Source organism: Heloderma suspectum, chromosome 3, assembly GCF_057233095.1.
Source record: "Heloderma suspectum isolate Gila_16-S chromosome 3, 16-S_ref, whole genome shotgun sequence".
NCBI lineage: Eukaryota > Metazoa > Chordata > Lepidosauria > Squamata > Helodermatidae > Heloderma > Heloderma suspectum.
The window spans coordinates 114,535,063-114,550,250 of record NC_139460.1 but is presented as its reverse complement, the minus strand read 5'-3'; the positions used below and the strand labels follow the sequence as shown (position 1 = coordinate 114,550,250).

The 15,188-nt window shown below is 41.8% G+C and overlaps 1 protein-coding gene across 1 annotated transcript in view; it reads right to left on the bottom strand.

Moving 5' to 3' along the window:
• The window catches only part of LOC146350098 (uncharacterized), a 49,117-nt gene extending 40,871 nt beyond the window's left edge, over nucleotides 1-8,246 (bottom strand). The window contains exon 1 of the mRNA XM_084841764.1: nucleotides 7,910-8,246. The gene's annotated coding sequence lies outside the window, so the exon portion shown is untranslated. The remainder of the gene's footprint in view (nucleotides 1-7,909) is intronic.
• Between the last annotated feature and the right edge of the window lie 6,942 nt (nucleotides 8,247-15,188).

The window sequence follows — 15,188 nt, the reverse complement described above, 5'->3', positions numbered from 1 at the left end:
CCTGTGAAACCAGCAGGAAGGATTCATCATAGGGAAGATTCTCTTGCTAGTTTACATTCGTCCTTCTGCATGATTTAAAACACTTGAGTCTGATTTGCATCTTCAGCTTGACTAGGGAAAGATTCAAAAGGTTGTGTTAGGAAGCCTTAAGATGAAGGATAGGAGCAAACAAAACTGCCCTGTACCAAGTCAAACTATTGGTACATCTATCTCAGTATTGTCTATGCTGACTGGAAATACCAAGATTGAACCTGGAACCCTGTAGATGCAACACATGCATCTTACCACTGAGCTGTGGCCTTTGCCCGAAGTTTGTTTGTGTTTAGCTGAGTTGTACCTGAAAGCCAAAACCCAGAAAAGCTTTATCTTGAAATCAGTTGTAGAGATGGCAAACCAACATGGAACATTTTGATTTGTGTCAACATGTCTGTCAGTGAATATTTATACATTTCAAAGTATGCAAATACTAGCCTGTAAAATATTTCAATCACCACTGCTGTATCACTTATGTTGGTAGATCAAGTTAAGAATAGATATTTCTGCATCACCTGCTATTGTTCTGAAGGAAGACATTGTGCCTCCTTCTGGCAGTGATGCCTATTTTTCTGCCTAAGCCAGAGTCCTAACAAATTGTGAGCCACCAACCATGTATCATGCACAACCCTACTGTCTTAGCTTTCCTGGAGGTTTAGCAACCCCCTGGTGATCTCCCATACAGGTTCATGGGCAGAATGAACCAGCCAATGACTAAGAGTGTGAGCAGTGAACCAATACATCCCTGGTTCGAATCTTGCCTCTCACCATGAACTTACTAGATAGGCAGCCTTAGGCAATCCTCTGTCTTGTAGTGATAATGGTCCATTTGCAGTGTGGGTATAATACTGACCTTCCAAGCATGTTTAAAATTACTGAGGGCCAAAGTATACATTATGCTAGTTGTGTAGCATGGAGCTGAAGTTTGTCTTACTTTTTATTCTCATGTAAGTGTGCATGGCCCCAATTCAGATTGGGATCATGGTGCTCTGGGAGGGAAGGATGCTCTGGGAGGGAAGGCCCCACCACACATTTCCCCCCCAAAATCCTCCCTGCAAAATTCCACCCCTGCAGGGGTCTTTCAAAAAAGAAAAGAAAGCCTCCATTGATTCCAGAGGATGCTTTTTCCTTTTTTTTAGCCCCCCCCCCCATGGGGGTGTGGGAATTTTAGTTTTTAAAAAATGGGTGGAGAGAAAGGTTTAGCGGAACACGTAGTTTGGCCCTGAAGTAATGTATGTGGCACATTGTGAACAGTGTTATATAAGGAGGGGTCATAACTAATAGGTCACATGTTTTATATATGCAATAGATTCTTTGTTCAGTTTATGGCATCTCAAATTAAAAGAATGTAGGTAGCAAGGCAGGGAAAGACCCCTTATCTGAGATCCTGGAGAGCCACATACAGTCAGAGTAGACAGAATTAGTCCAGATGGTCTGACTCAGTAAGACAGCTGTATATATCCTAAGTGTTTTTCTTGACGGATCATACTTTGTACAGCTTGGGTATATAAACCCAACCACTGTCTTTTCATGCTTGCAATTTCCTTCAGTACTTGAGAGCATTGCAAGGACAATCCCTCTTCCAAAGTGGGAGAACAGCAACAGGACTATAAGAAGAGGGGAGTGACATAATTTCACCTATCATTCCCTCCCCATAAAACCTGGAAAATTGGGAAGGAGTCAGTGGAGCTCAGATGTGCTACAGTGAGGGCCTAGGATGATCATTTGGAGCATGGCTGATCCCTAATACGAAGCACAGATGCAAATTCTTCCAATGAATCCTTTTTACAAATCATCTTGCGGCATTTGCCTCCTACTTACCACATACATCTCCCTCAAAGCAATTCCTTTTTTTCCACGGCTGCTCCAACAACCATATCCCTTGACATTAGATAGTGAATTACTGCCAAGTTAAAAAGAGCATTATCAACCAAACCATGTGGCTAATCCATAATTCCCTATAGCTACCTAGGAATTAATCCTTATATTATTGTGTCAGTAAATTCACTGTTCCCTCTTCGATGGAATTAATGTCCCAAGCAGAGAAATGTATTGAGTGTTTTATAGATCTAAAACTGTAATATACCTAAATCCTTGGCCCAACAAACATGTGAACCCCGTCTAACATTAAATTAACTATTAGAACCATTCAGTCTGTTGCACTGTAGCAGAACAGACAATGTAGCACTGGCAGAATTGCTGGAAGCATCCATAAGGCTGTCGCTGACTAACAAAGCAGCATCAGCCTGCTGTTTCTATTGTCATTGTATTCTGTTTGTATTGTATTCTGGCATCTGGACATCACTGTACATTAAATAATCAAAAAATCCCACAGGACCATATTTAAGTAGCTTCTTTGTAGCAGCCATCTGCATGCAACAAGTCATTCTTGTGCCACAATTCATCTTGGTTTTCAGGGCATTTGCTTTATGGTCATGCTGGCAGTTTTTCTTGCCAAGAGGTGCGGTTTCAGAGGGTGCACATATTGTGTAGGGGGGTTCCCCCCCCCAAAGAGGTGGAAATCAACTTTTGCTGTGAATTCACAATCCTTCCATTTCTCTTGCAAAAAAAAGAGAAAGATTATTTTGCAGTAGACCATATTCCCGAATGCTTCCTGTGGGGGCTGGCCCAAGGTACTTTGCTGCCTGCGGCAAAGCACAAGATGGTGCCCCCCCATTCCATCTACAGTTGAATCTTATTTTAACACTGGTGAGGGACAGAATTCTCCACTGCACCTAAAGGCAGCAAGCTATCTTAGGGAGTCCATGCAGGCTGCAGGGCACAGTCAGTTCTCCCAGCTGATTCAATAGGCAGTCAGTGCAGCCGGTGCAAAATAGGTCTAACATGATCCTAACACCTTGCCCCCAGCACCATCTGGACCACCACATCCTGTGCTACCTGAAGCCTCTGGACTGTATTCAAAGGCAACCCCATGTGGCATCAGAGAAGGGTCTATATTTGGTGCAATGATCCCCTGCCTGTCACCCACCCACTGATGGCGGAGAGATCCTCCCACAACCAGGTACATTTGCTCCACTGCTTCCGGATGCCACATGTGGTCTTCTCTTTTACTCCTCTGGCAATTTCAGTAGAATATTGAGCATCTGCCCTGTCATCCACCCCACCAGCTCCAATGGGCACCAGCTGCCACTGTGTGGCATGATATGCTATGGTTCTTTATGGGTAAAAGGGACAATAGGAAGGAGGAGTGGAATTCAAGGGGCTATCTCCTGTGGGAGAGGCACTTCAGTTTTTACTTCAGCGTGGTTGCTGGTCTTTCTTTCATGCTCTCTACACCCCATATAAAGTGTATTGCAGTAGTCTAGTCTGGTTGTAACCAGAGCATGAGTAACTGATGTGAGATCCACTGCATTCACATAGGGTTGTAGCTAGCACACCAGTCTCAGCTGGTAAAAGTCACTTCTGGCTACTGTAGCTACCTGTGCCTTCACAGGAGGACTCCCTAACTTCACACTTGGTCTTTTAGAGGTAGTGTGACCCCATCTAGAAATGAAGACCTCTATCCAGATCTGTCAGCTTTCCCACCCACAGTATTCCCACCTTGTTGGGATTATTTTTCAGCTTGGTTGCCCTCATCCATTCCAAATCTACTTCTGGACAACCATTCAGGACTTCCACAGCCTCCCTTGGATCAGTAGATGGAAATGCAAGATAGAGCTACACATCATCAGCATACTGATAAGACTTTAGCCCACTCCACCAGATGACTTCTCCCAGTGGCTTCTTCAAGATGTTAAAAACCATAGAAGACAGAATAGAACCCTATGATATCCAATAGGGGGAGAACAGGAATCCCCCAGCACCAGTGACTGAGTAACCCCAACCAGGAAAGACGAGAACCAGTTTAATAATTGGTTAATTGGGCATGCAACCTAGGGATGGCCAATGGTATTGAAGGCTGCTGAGCTGCTCAGGAGAACCAACACAGTCACACTTCACCCACCCCCTATCCAACAGGGTCATATTCCCACTTCCCCTGCAATCCACCAGGATGACCAAGAATGTTTCTATACCATGATCAAGCCAAAAGGCAGATTCGAACAGATCTAGATAATAATTGTCAACCAAGACATGGAACTGGGATGCCACCACCCTCTCCAGGACGTTGCTCAAGAATGGAATGTTAGATATTAAATGGGAATTATCCAGGGTCATAGAGACCAGATTTCATTTTTTTTTTCCAGCAGAGGTATCGCCACTGCCTTTTAAAAGGAAGCTGGCACTTTACCTCCACTCAAGGAAGTATTCATTCCTTCAAGGTTCACACAGCCAGACCAAACCTCACATATTTTATTAACTAGGAAGAGCAAGGATCCAAAAAGCAGGTGGAAGGCCTCAATACTAAGATCATTTCTGGTTGAGTCAGATCTTTGCATGTTTTCACACTTTTCCCCCTTTCAATGCAAACTTCAATGTAGCTGACCAACGGAGCAGGATGTTCAGTTTCCAAGATGTAATGCACCATGGGATTTGTAGTGTTTATTACATGGAACCATTGCATTGTTATGTGGGTAAATGCAGATTCCAAAGTTGCAAAGCTGCATGGGATTTCCAGTGCAATAAACATTTGAATTTCTTTTGGATTAAGACTATTAACTTTGTCCAGGCTCGAGACTGGAACCTAAGTCTTACAATGTTGGTCAGTGCTGACTCCAGGTTTTTGAAGGCCCCTAGGCAAGACACCCTCAACACGCCCTTGGCCCCTCCCTTCGGGAGTCGACCTTCTCACCACCATCGTTATCAGCTGCTATTGCTCCTCCTCTTTTTTCTCATAATTGCTGCCGCTTGCTTGCTTGACAGGCACAGAGCTCATGAGCAAGTAGGCGGTAGCATCTATTGCTCCTCCTCCTCACCACCGCTGTTGTCTGGGCCAGAGTGGGAGGCAGGTATACAAGCAGATTGCAATGGTGAAGAAAGCGGCAACCTCAGGAAGCTCTTCTCAGTGGGCCCCTGCTGTGGTGTGGGCCCTCAGCAGGTGCCTGACCATGTTGGCCCTGCCACTGGTGCTGGCCCTGCCATTGGTTACACTTAAAGTAGCAGGCACTTAAGATTTTATATTAATAAAATTCATTCTTGCTACTTATAACCCATCTCTTGAAGAAAAGAAACTCTGTGTGTCCATGGAGTCCCGTTACTGTTACATGCCACATTGCCTTTAACTCCCCATGCAAAGTGAATGCATTTAAGTTTTTAAAAATGTTACTGACTTAAGAAAACCTTCAAATGTATTTGTTAATATTTTGCAGGAGTGATATTGTGGTTAAACGTGCCCCCTGTGCTGTGAAAGCAAATAGTTATTGTATGAGATTTTATAGCAGCAAAGTTTGGACTGCAAGATGTCAGTTCTTGACTGAACCTTTCCAGATGATAGGGGTAATGGCACAGTGATGGGAGGGGGCAGGAAGAAAGGAAGCAGATCGCACAGGGTTTTTTTTAATCATCTCAGTTACTGTAGTCACTTAACCTTAAGCTTGAGAAGGGCAGTTATAATTGACAGCACTTGGTGGTCTCTTAGGAACATTAAACTGTTAGAAGGTAAAGCGTAACGGAGAACTGCACTTCAATGCCTTTGTTGTAACCTTGCTTTATTCTACACATCTGTGTCTCCGCCCTTTTAATCATACAGCAAATCTGGAAGATCTTGTAAGATTTCAGACTTCTTCAAGTTCTGAATCCATTTCTAAACGTAGTAATCTCAGACAACATCTAATTTTACCTCAATTACATGGTTGTTAAGGAATTTATGCATCTAAGAAAAGGTGTCATATGTGACCAAAACCATCAATATTTAATGAATAATAATAATAATAATACATATAAATCCCAAGACATGCACAATTTCAGTACTTTTCTGGGAGTCAAATTCTCATCCATCGGCTTGTTTGGAATGCTAATGCCCATAATGACTCATTGGAGTCATAGAAAGTTGCAAAAAGATGTGGTACAAATTACATGCTTGTCTGCATGCCATTGTTTCACTCATCACTGTCACATGATTTAGCATTCAGCCAGTAGAAAACTATACCTCCCCCCCCCCCGGCCCCAGCTAAAATTATACTAGCCTTTGCATCTTCAGCAATCCTCATTTGAACTGTGGCTCACATGTTGACCCTTCTGATCTCCCAGTCTGCAGGATGTCCTCATGGGGTGGGGGGACATATTCCCCATGGGACCAGCAGGTGTTGACCTTCACAACTAACTAAAACTCCTCCACTTTAAAATGCTTTAAATGCCACTTCATGCATTTTTTAAAAAGCCATCTGTCAGCACCTGCTTTCACAGCACATACTGCAATGTGTAGAAGAGAGAAAACTCTTGTTAAATATGAACCTAGGAACTTTGGCCAATCATAGTTTCTGAGCAAGGGTTTACCGGAGATGCGCCCTCTCTTTTGTGTTACAGTGGTCGCTACTGAGACATGTGGTGGACAAATGGGAGTTCATCTTTTCCATTTTTAACACCTAAAACAGAGAAAGTGGGGAAACCAGGGTCCCAGCTACATGACCGATTTACTCCAGTGCTGCTGCATCTCAGCCTCATGAAGGACATGTGACACAGCCACCACATTGCAGCAATACCATAGTTCCTTGCCTGAAAATCTGCATTTTCATAAAGGCATTTTGCCCCAGATTTTCTTCTTGCTGCAACTTCAATGTGGTTCAAGCAGAGTGTGCCCTGATTCCCCAAAATAAATTTGTCTCAGTATGGTGGGTATGCCTAGGGGTGGGGTCGGGTCTTACATCAACACTGTGGGATGCCCCTTTGCTTTTGTTTTTTTACCCGCCTTACTCATTTGCAGCTGCGGGGCTGCACAGGACTACTCAGAAGTAATTCTCATTGACTTGCACTGCAGTTACTCAACCCTGAGCGAGAGGGGTGGGGAAGGCTATTGTTCTGGATCTGCACCTCTCTGGAGGTGGGAAGCATTGCCACAGGCTTAACGAGTTTAAAAGGTGCTTTATTTTCCCCCAAATGAGCATGCGCTTTGGGATGACATCTGTTCTTTTGAAGTCCCCACTTCTCTGAGAACAGCATAAACATGTCAACTCGGGAATTCCCATTTACTTCCATTGAGGTTCCGGCCCTTCACAGCTAAAGAAGTGCAGAAGTGTGGAGGTGGGGGGGGGGGAAGGAAAGGGCTAGAGGGGGTGGGGGCTGCTGAATCCTCCTCCTTCTTCCAGGGAAGGGCCTCTGTGGAACCTGGGATGCCACCACAGCAGGAGAGACGGGCACCACGGATCCTCCATTGCACTGCTCGCTCTCCGCCCCATGGCCTGGTTGCTCCTACTGAGTGCACTGCCCAGAGCCACTGGAGAGAGGAATGTGCATGCAGATGTGCACATGCACACACTCCTCTCCCCCACTGCACTTAAGAGGGGCTGAGAGAGGAGAGGGGAAACCGTTGTTGGTGTTAGTGTTATTATTATTTTGGAAGCTTGTTGATGCTGCAAAGCTTCACCTGTCTGCCGTGCCAAAGAGGTTCTTTTTTTTGGGGGGGGGATACCCCACTGTAATTGGGTGTGTGTACCGTGGAAGGCGCAAATCCGATTTCCTGAAAATGCAATTTAAAGCAGAATCAGGTTGCAAAGTGTTTCCATACAGATGGCCCCCAGGTTTTCCTTGCAAACCAGGAAAAGCCAGTTGATGTTCTCCCACCCCTACCAACATAGGATCTATATCAAATGCAACAACATATTAATTGTTGTTCAGCTTTACTTTAAGCTTATTTAGTGCATCTAGTCCCTATGAGGAGCATTGCATCCATTGTCTGTGTCTGAAGATCTGAAGTTCTACTATCAGTAAGGACAAAGGGCCCAGCCAGCTAAGTACATAGAAATGTAAGAATGATACTCACATTCTTCATGTAGGCCCTCCCTTGTTTTCCTTCTTTACCACAAATATTTAATCCTTATTTTAGAGATGAACAGACCAATCTATTTCCAGTCCATGCCACTTTCACATGTGTTCTTTCATAAGTCTGTCCCCTTTCCATTTGTATTGTGGATTTTTTAATTTAAAAAAATCTGCAGTAAAATTTGAGGCCTCCCTTTAACATTTTCAGGATTCTTTTCTTTTCTTTACAAGTAATAGCCTCTCCAAGAGGCTAGAAAGCCCAGGTACCACTAAGACCACTGGCCAGCTGTTACCAGGACCACCAGGTGCTGTTTCAAAATGGAGCCACAAATGGCCCTGAGAGCAGTGAGATGTGATCATTGCTGTCCCTCCCAAGCACATGTTACAGAAAAAAGATGGCTGCAGTTGACTTGAATATTAAGGGGAGGGTAATGGCAAAACCGCTGTTCCTGTTCTCGCCAGGGAGGAGAGGGTGGAATGCTCTTTACCTATGTTTTCTAATGTGAGCTGTAGTGCAGGCAGTTGAGATTCCCTCCGGAGCTGGACCTCAGGCCACCAGTAACCTATTCCTATACACATGCATGCTGTGAATGAAGACTTTAGAGGTTATAATACCTGGGTTTTTATAGATGAAATTGAAACGTTGCGTCAGCCACATTTTTTTTTTTACATATTAATATTTTCTTATGTGAGCAGTATAAGCTGAGAATACCATAGCAGAATCCAGGAACCTGGAATTTTTTTTTTAAATCTCCTCTCAGCTGATGCTAGCTATTCTATCCATTTCTGGTGGCTCACAAGTTACACTGCTTATGTAGTAGACCACGGATTGGAGATGAAAATAATAAATAGGATGAGCCATTGGTAAGAGGGGGACAACGCCTACCCAGATAAGAAGGTCACTGTCCATTCTTCACCAATGCTTGACCCCTTTGGTTAGTGCCCCTTTCTGTGACCCACCTTTTTAAGTGTATATGCCACCCCTGGAAAAATTGAGAAAATAAGCAGCCACCTGTAACTTGTGAATTTGCTCTCAATTCAAGCAACAATAGTATTCTGTCATTTAATTAATGGCTATGAGGATGGGTCCAGAAAATCTTTTTAAAATTCTGGATATGTATAATTCCTATAAATGTAAGAAATAAAATCCATTTATTGTACTTAGCTGTTTTATTTGAAATGAATTACTGAACTACACTTTTTCCTGGTCAAGATGTTTTTATTCTTGGTTTATTTTCTGACTGCATAGTTGTACATTTATTCCAACTTCGCACTTACTACTACATTTAAAGGACTGCATCTTTTCACTTAGAAATCCTTTAATCTCTGTGGTTGTCACAAAATAGACCATGTGAATTCATGTTTCTATTTTCAGCCATTTTATTCTTCTGGTTTAATGTTGAGTATTAAGTATTTAATAGATGGGCTTAGAAAAAGGATGGTTGGTTCTTCATAAATAGGAAAAGGTTATTTTAATCTCCGCTAGAAATCTCAGATGGGGAGTTGCGAGTTTGCAGATTGGAAAATGGGAGCTTAAGCTACTCAACAAGACTAAAATTTAACCTTCCAATTTGCTCTTAATCTCATTACAGCCCCTGAGGATATATTTGCCATGAAGGCAATTGAAGTTTTTGAACTTATCAGCAGGACGACTTAAACAACCTTGTGGTGAGCAGCGTAGAATAGCCATTGTAAGAATTTTCGCGAGGGTTTCAAGTTTAGGAAGAATATCCACATTAGTGTGTGTCAAACCTGTCACTCAAATTCTCATTAGTTTCAAGGTCAAATGATGTGACATGAACAATTTTGTGCACAACTGCCCTTTCTTTTGAACACTATAGGAGCATGGCATCTGTATTTTCTTTAAGCTGCCTTTAAAAACAAGAAGAAATTGGAGGGTCATTTGCAATTTGTAGCAATAAAACTACATTCATTCAGAAAAACAAAAATAAACTGTAACTTTTCCCTTCACTTTATGAATTTAGCATTGCAAAAACTGGTAGGACAAAAACCTAAAGAGCATCATCACAATGAGAATTAAAAGTAATGTCTTGTTATAACTTTAAATTCAATATTGTTATAACTTTAAATTCAATATTACGTATACAGTTTTTCAAATATAATTATGAAACAAATCATAATGGTTTACTACTTATTTATTTTTTAAAGATTTTTCAAAACTAGTCTGAACTGCTGAAATTGTTTTATGTTTCTGAATGAAAGGGAATAAAAGAAAAATGTTTACTAATCAGTATTGTAAAGGTGACTCATGATTCAAGGACATGAGCCAGATGAAGTGAAGCACACCGACTCTTCTTAACTGATTTCATTCGGAAAATTAAATACATGATTATGGCTGCAATCTATATGTGTCCACCCAAAAGGAAGCACCTTTGGGATTAATGGGATTTACTCCCAGGTAAGTGAGTATAGCCTCAGACTAGAATCCCATAGACACTTACCTGGCACTAAGCTCCACTGAATTCGATGGGACTTAATTCTGAGTAAACATGTGTAAGATTGCACAGAAATCTCTAGAAATCAAGAGGACCGGAAGAGATTGTGCTGGTAGAATCCAACAGTTGTCAATAAAACTGAGTCTGGGGTTCAGTATTAAGGCTATAAAAAATCAGTCTGTTGATGCACTGAAATAGTAACTAGTTTTGCACGCTTCAATAGTATGCTAAAAACCCATGATATGCTAAGGAAACATTTCAAAATATAATCCTAAAAGCATGAGCTTTGGTCCAATAATTCTTGCAAGAATAAAGGCTCTGATGGATTATTTACATGGAGCTCTCCCATTCACTTCAATGGATGGTCCACTCTCTGGAAAGAAAGGATTATGCATAGTGAAATTATAAGGTCAGGAGCAAATCATAAAATGGCATCACAGCATACTCATGGGCTTTGAATTCAATGCCTCTGCAACATCCATATTCTGTATTCTGCAACAAGAAAACCCACATTTGTTGTCTTGAAAATACAGGGCTGGCTCAGCCATGCCAAGAAATCACTTGGCATGCCAATTTTTTAGGGGCCACAATTATCTTTTATGGACGCTTTTATGTTAAATTTCAGAGCCTTGGATCACCAACAAGAAATTAGACTTTTAAAAGCCAAATACAGCCTTTCCAGTCAGAGGGAGAGTCTGGAGAGTTAAGACAATCAACAATGGTATTTAAGCTTCAACCCACATGGGCCATATTGATCATATTGATAATTTGCATGTGAAGCATTGCAGATGATGAAGGAGTCTAAACGATTACTAGAGAATGATCCAACACCTTCACCCCAATGGAACAAAGCGGTTCTGTGTGTAGAAACAGTATTCCAGGTGCAGAATCATCTTAGATTTGTGCATGTAGTTGGGCTTCACCATCAGGACTAAGGGCCTATATACACCTTATAGAAGCAGGTGCATGTAGTGCGTAATGTGGAGCACATGCACCCGTGCTGCATAGGAGAGACGTGTAGAAGAAACATGCCACACCAATCACATACCTTACCATGTTTGGCATGTATTCATCAACATGGCAGTCCAGATCTTCTTTTTCATCATACAAGAGATGGTATGCATGTTGATCGCCAAGCTTTTGTGAAGATGATCCTTGCAGCTATTAACATCGCTACTAAATCTCTAGGGATCTGATCTTTAATATCACCCAGGAGCATAGTTATTGGGGTTAATTACAACTCACAGCTTGTAATTGTGTTTATTATCTTGTTCCAGTATTCCTTAACAGGATTACAATTCCACCATACATTGGCAAAAAATTCCTCTACCATTAGACCTTCAGCACCTGTCTGTTACCACTGGGAACTTCCTAAAGATCCTGGCTGGCCTGTAATGCCATACATACATACATACATACAATTTTAAAGACATTTTATCCAGAAAACACATCTAATAACGTTTCTACAAATTTTTGAACAGACCTAATTCCATTGCTCCTCCATGATAGTTATGTTAAATTCTTCCCCACTTTTGTTTAGTTATTTCTGTCTCATTATCATATATACTGTACATACATACATACATATATATACATACTTTGAATAATAATCCTTTCTGTACATTCAAGCTCAATAACTTCTCAAAGTAACCAAGTCTATTTCTCTAGTTGTTTCTGGAATGTAACTTCTAATTTGCAAGTACTGGAAAAAGGGAAGGCCTAGATTAACATTTTTATCTACCAGTTGGCCATATGAAAAATAACTCCCTAGGAAATATCATCTTTGCATTTTCAAACCCAGAGCTAACCAAATTAATAACTTGCCTGACACATATGCTGCAGAAGCAGACTGATATTTTTCACCAGCCTTAAGTATGGTTGTTGTTTTTCCAGATGTGGAGAAGGCTGTTGCCATGACCATTAGCTTGTTAAGGCACAGAACACCCCCCACACGCACGCACCCATTGGACCTCATGGGTAGTATCCTATTTGGCACTAGTGCTAACAGAAATTATATTGTACTAGTGTAAGCTACTTCTAGTACAATGACAGTAGTGTTTGCTGGTGCAACGTGTTTTCCAGGCAAACCCGTCTCTCCAGCAAACACTATTGGCATCGCACTAGAGGTAGCTTATACAAATGCAACATAATTTATGATAGCACGAGTGCCAAATGGGATACTGCCCCTTTTCACTTGATTAGTCCACACTTGATGAATTAGCTGAAATGCATGATTGGTCTCCATGGTCAAGCACATTGTATTGTGCTTGAACTGACATCAGGTGATATCAATGTTATGTCACTGGTGACTGGCACTGTAGGTCTCCATTTTCCTTTTCTGCCACTTCGCCAGCCCAGTGTTCTAATGGTTTTGCCTGATCTAAATTATTTAGGGGCAGAGCAATCCTATGGAGGGTGGGGAGAGAATCTGCAGTAGGGCTTCCACCATTTCTTAAGCCTTGCCAGCTTGTGACAGCCAGCATGGGAAATGGGAGGTGACCTTCCCCCCTTCCATTTGCTCCAATGGGAGCTCTTGGGCTGGCATAGTTTCTGGCTCTGTTTGGGTTGTGTGTGCCAGAGTAAGGAGGGAGCCAAGGATCCTGGGGATACTTATCTGCCCCATGATGCTCCAAAAACATCCCAAACCACCCTTTCTTTGGTTCCACCACTGACAGAGCACTGGCAGTGGGGCAGCCACAGTGACAGGAGCTCCGCTGCCATTCAGGGAGGGTCTCTGGCATTGGACTTCCCTCTTGATGCTGCAGAGGGAAGTGCATAGTATCCAATGTCCCTTTGGTCAGCCTTGCAGGATGCCTAAAAGAATGAAATATTTTTGTAGGAAGACTTCAACGTTACAGTTTTAATGTGACTTAAGGAGGAAACTGAGAACATGTGTAATGAATTCAATATGATTCTCTAAATCTCTTTTTTCTTTTCCCAGTAGATTTTTTCCCCAAAATTGAAATAAAGTGATACTTTGGGAAAGTTAAAAAATTTGGAAAATAATGTGGGCTCAAGTATTAGTTTTAGACTTTTGATTGCAACCAGGATCTTATAGAAGCCTTATTTTCCTTCTATACCCAGATAAATAGACTTAGATATGACACACATCATATGACCAGATTTCCATGGAAGATAATTTTATTTTATTTCATCTGTGTTTTGAATATATGTGGTCTTGCTGCGTCCTAAGACCTATGGGTATCTATTTAATAGAAATGGATATTCTGTAGATAAGCCTTCAGAAAAATAATAATTAAGAATATTGTGTGAGATATAGCATGGAAGCTACAAATTAGTCTTTAGGAGTGCATCTTTATACAATCCTCTGGGAAACTTTCTACATTTTTACTAGCATTCACTGAATGGAAAAGCATTGATTTAAGGAGACTGGAAGGTCTGTTATTAATTGTCTGTACCTGACATATCTCCACTATTCTTCCATTGCTCACAAACCTATTGGCCTGCTATTGGTCTCCTTTTTGTTCCCCACTTCCATCTCTGTACTTCTGTCATTTTACAACCTTCCTTTTTCTTTCCTGCAACCCAGCATCTTCTCCTTCAAGGATATTAAAAGTCCATTCATTCAACAAAGCTTTTCCTGAACCATCACTGCCCCTGTCTCAAATCCATCTGGACCATGTTTGTTTGAAATTCTTTCATGTAGTATTGCTAGGCCAACTTCAGCCATGTTAGAATCACTTCTGGTTTGGCATATGTCTTTGAGAGCCTTCCAGATGTTTTGAACTACAATTCTCATAATCCCTGGCCAATGGCTTGTTGGCTGGGCCTGATGGGATTTGTAGTCCAAACATTCTAGAGGACACCAGGTTGCCCAGTAGCCTACCCCTGCTCTAGGTGATCAAAAGCTGGGCCCAGATTTGGAGGTGAAGAAGTCATTTCCTGACTTGAAACAACTTCACAGGGAATTTTCCTTATTTTTTCTTGAACAAGCCAACTTGAGATCCATGGTTTGTTGTTGGGGAGTTCAGAGTAGTTAACAAGCCACACTGCATGGTTAACAAGTCACCCTGGGGAAAATGTCCTGGGTTCGGACAACACGCTAACCCACAGTTCAACAGACAACCCATGGTTCAATAACAACCCACACTCAACCGCTTCAAACAGAGTTAGTCACCTTCTATTATTTCATTTATTTGACCTCTTTAAATTCACTAGTAAGAAGTTTATTTGTCATAAGTATCTTATTTTCAATGTAATCATAAAAAATTAGCAAAGTATTGAATTGTTCAAATTTCCTTGGTTTATACCACACAGGAGGCTGGAATCGCTCACAGGTTGAAAGCTTGAACCCACACAAAGAAATCTACCAACGGTAGACACCTTTAGCTCCAAAATCTGTTTGAGATATGGAGCAGTATACAAATACTGTAAATAAATACATATATACATAGCTGTGAGAAAACTCCCTGAAACTCTGATTATCAAGAGATCCAGGAATATAATACGTCTTGCAACTGTGTCTGTTGTCAGTCATACTACTCATTGCTTAATTTCTGGATTGACTCCTCTGAAAGGACCCTGTCCCTGCTGCTTATCAGTCAAGTCTTCAGTGATGATGGGCCAGAGAGCAAGAGTTCTGATGCTAATCTCAAGGCTTGGGCAAGCTCATATGCCTGAAGGATATTCCTGGTTCAATTCTTGGCATCTCCAGGTAGGGCTGGGAAAGATTCCTGTTTGAAACCCTGGAGAGCTGTTGCCAATCAGTGTTTACAACAGGGCTGTGCAGGGACCCCCTGATCTGTCTTGGAAGATGCTTTGCAGCTTCAGAGGCAGCCCCGATTTCGCTTGGGCTAATTTGGG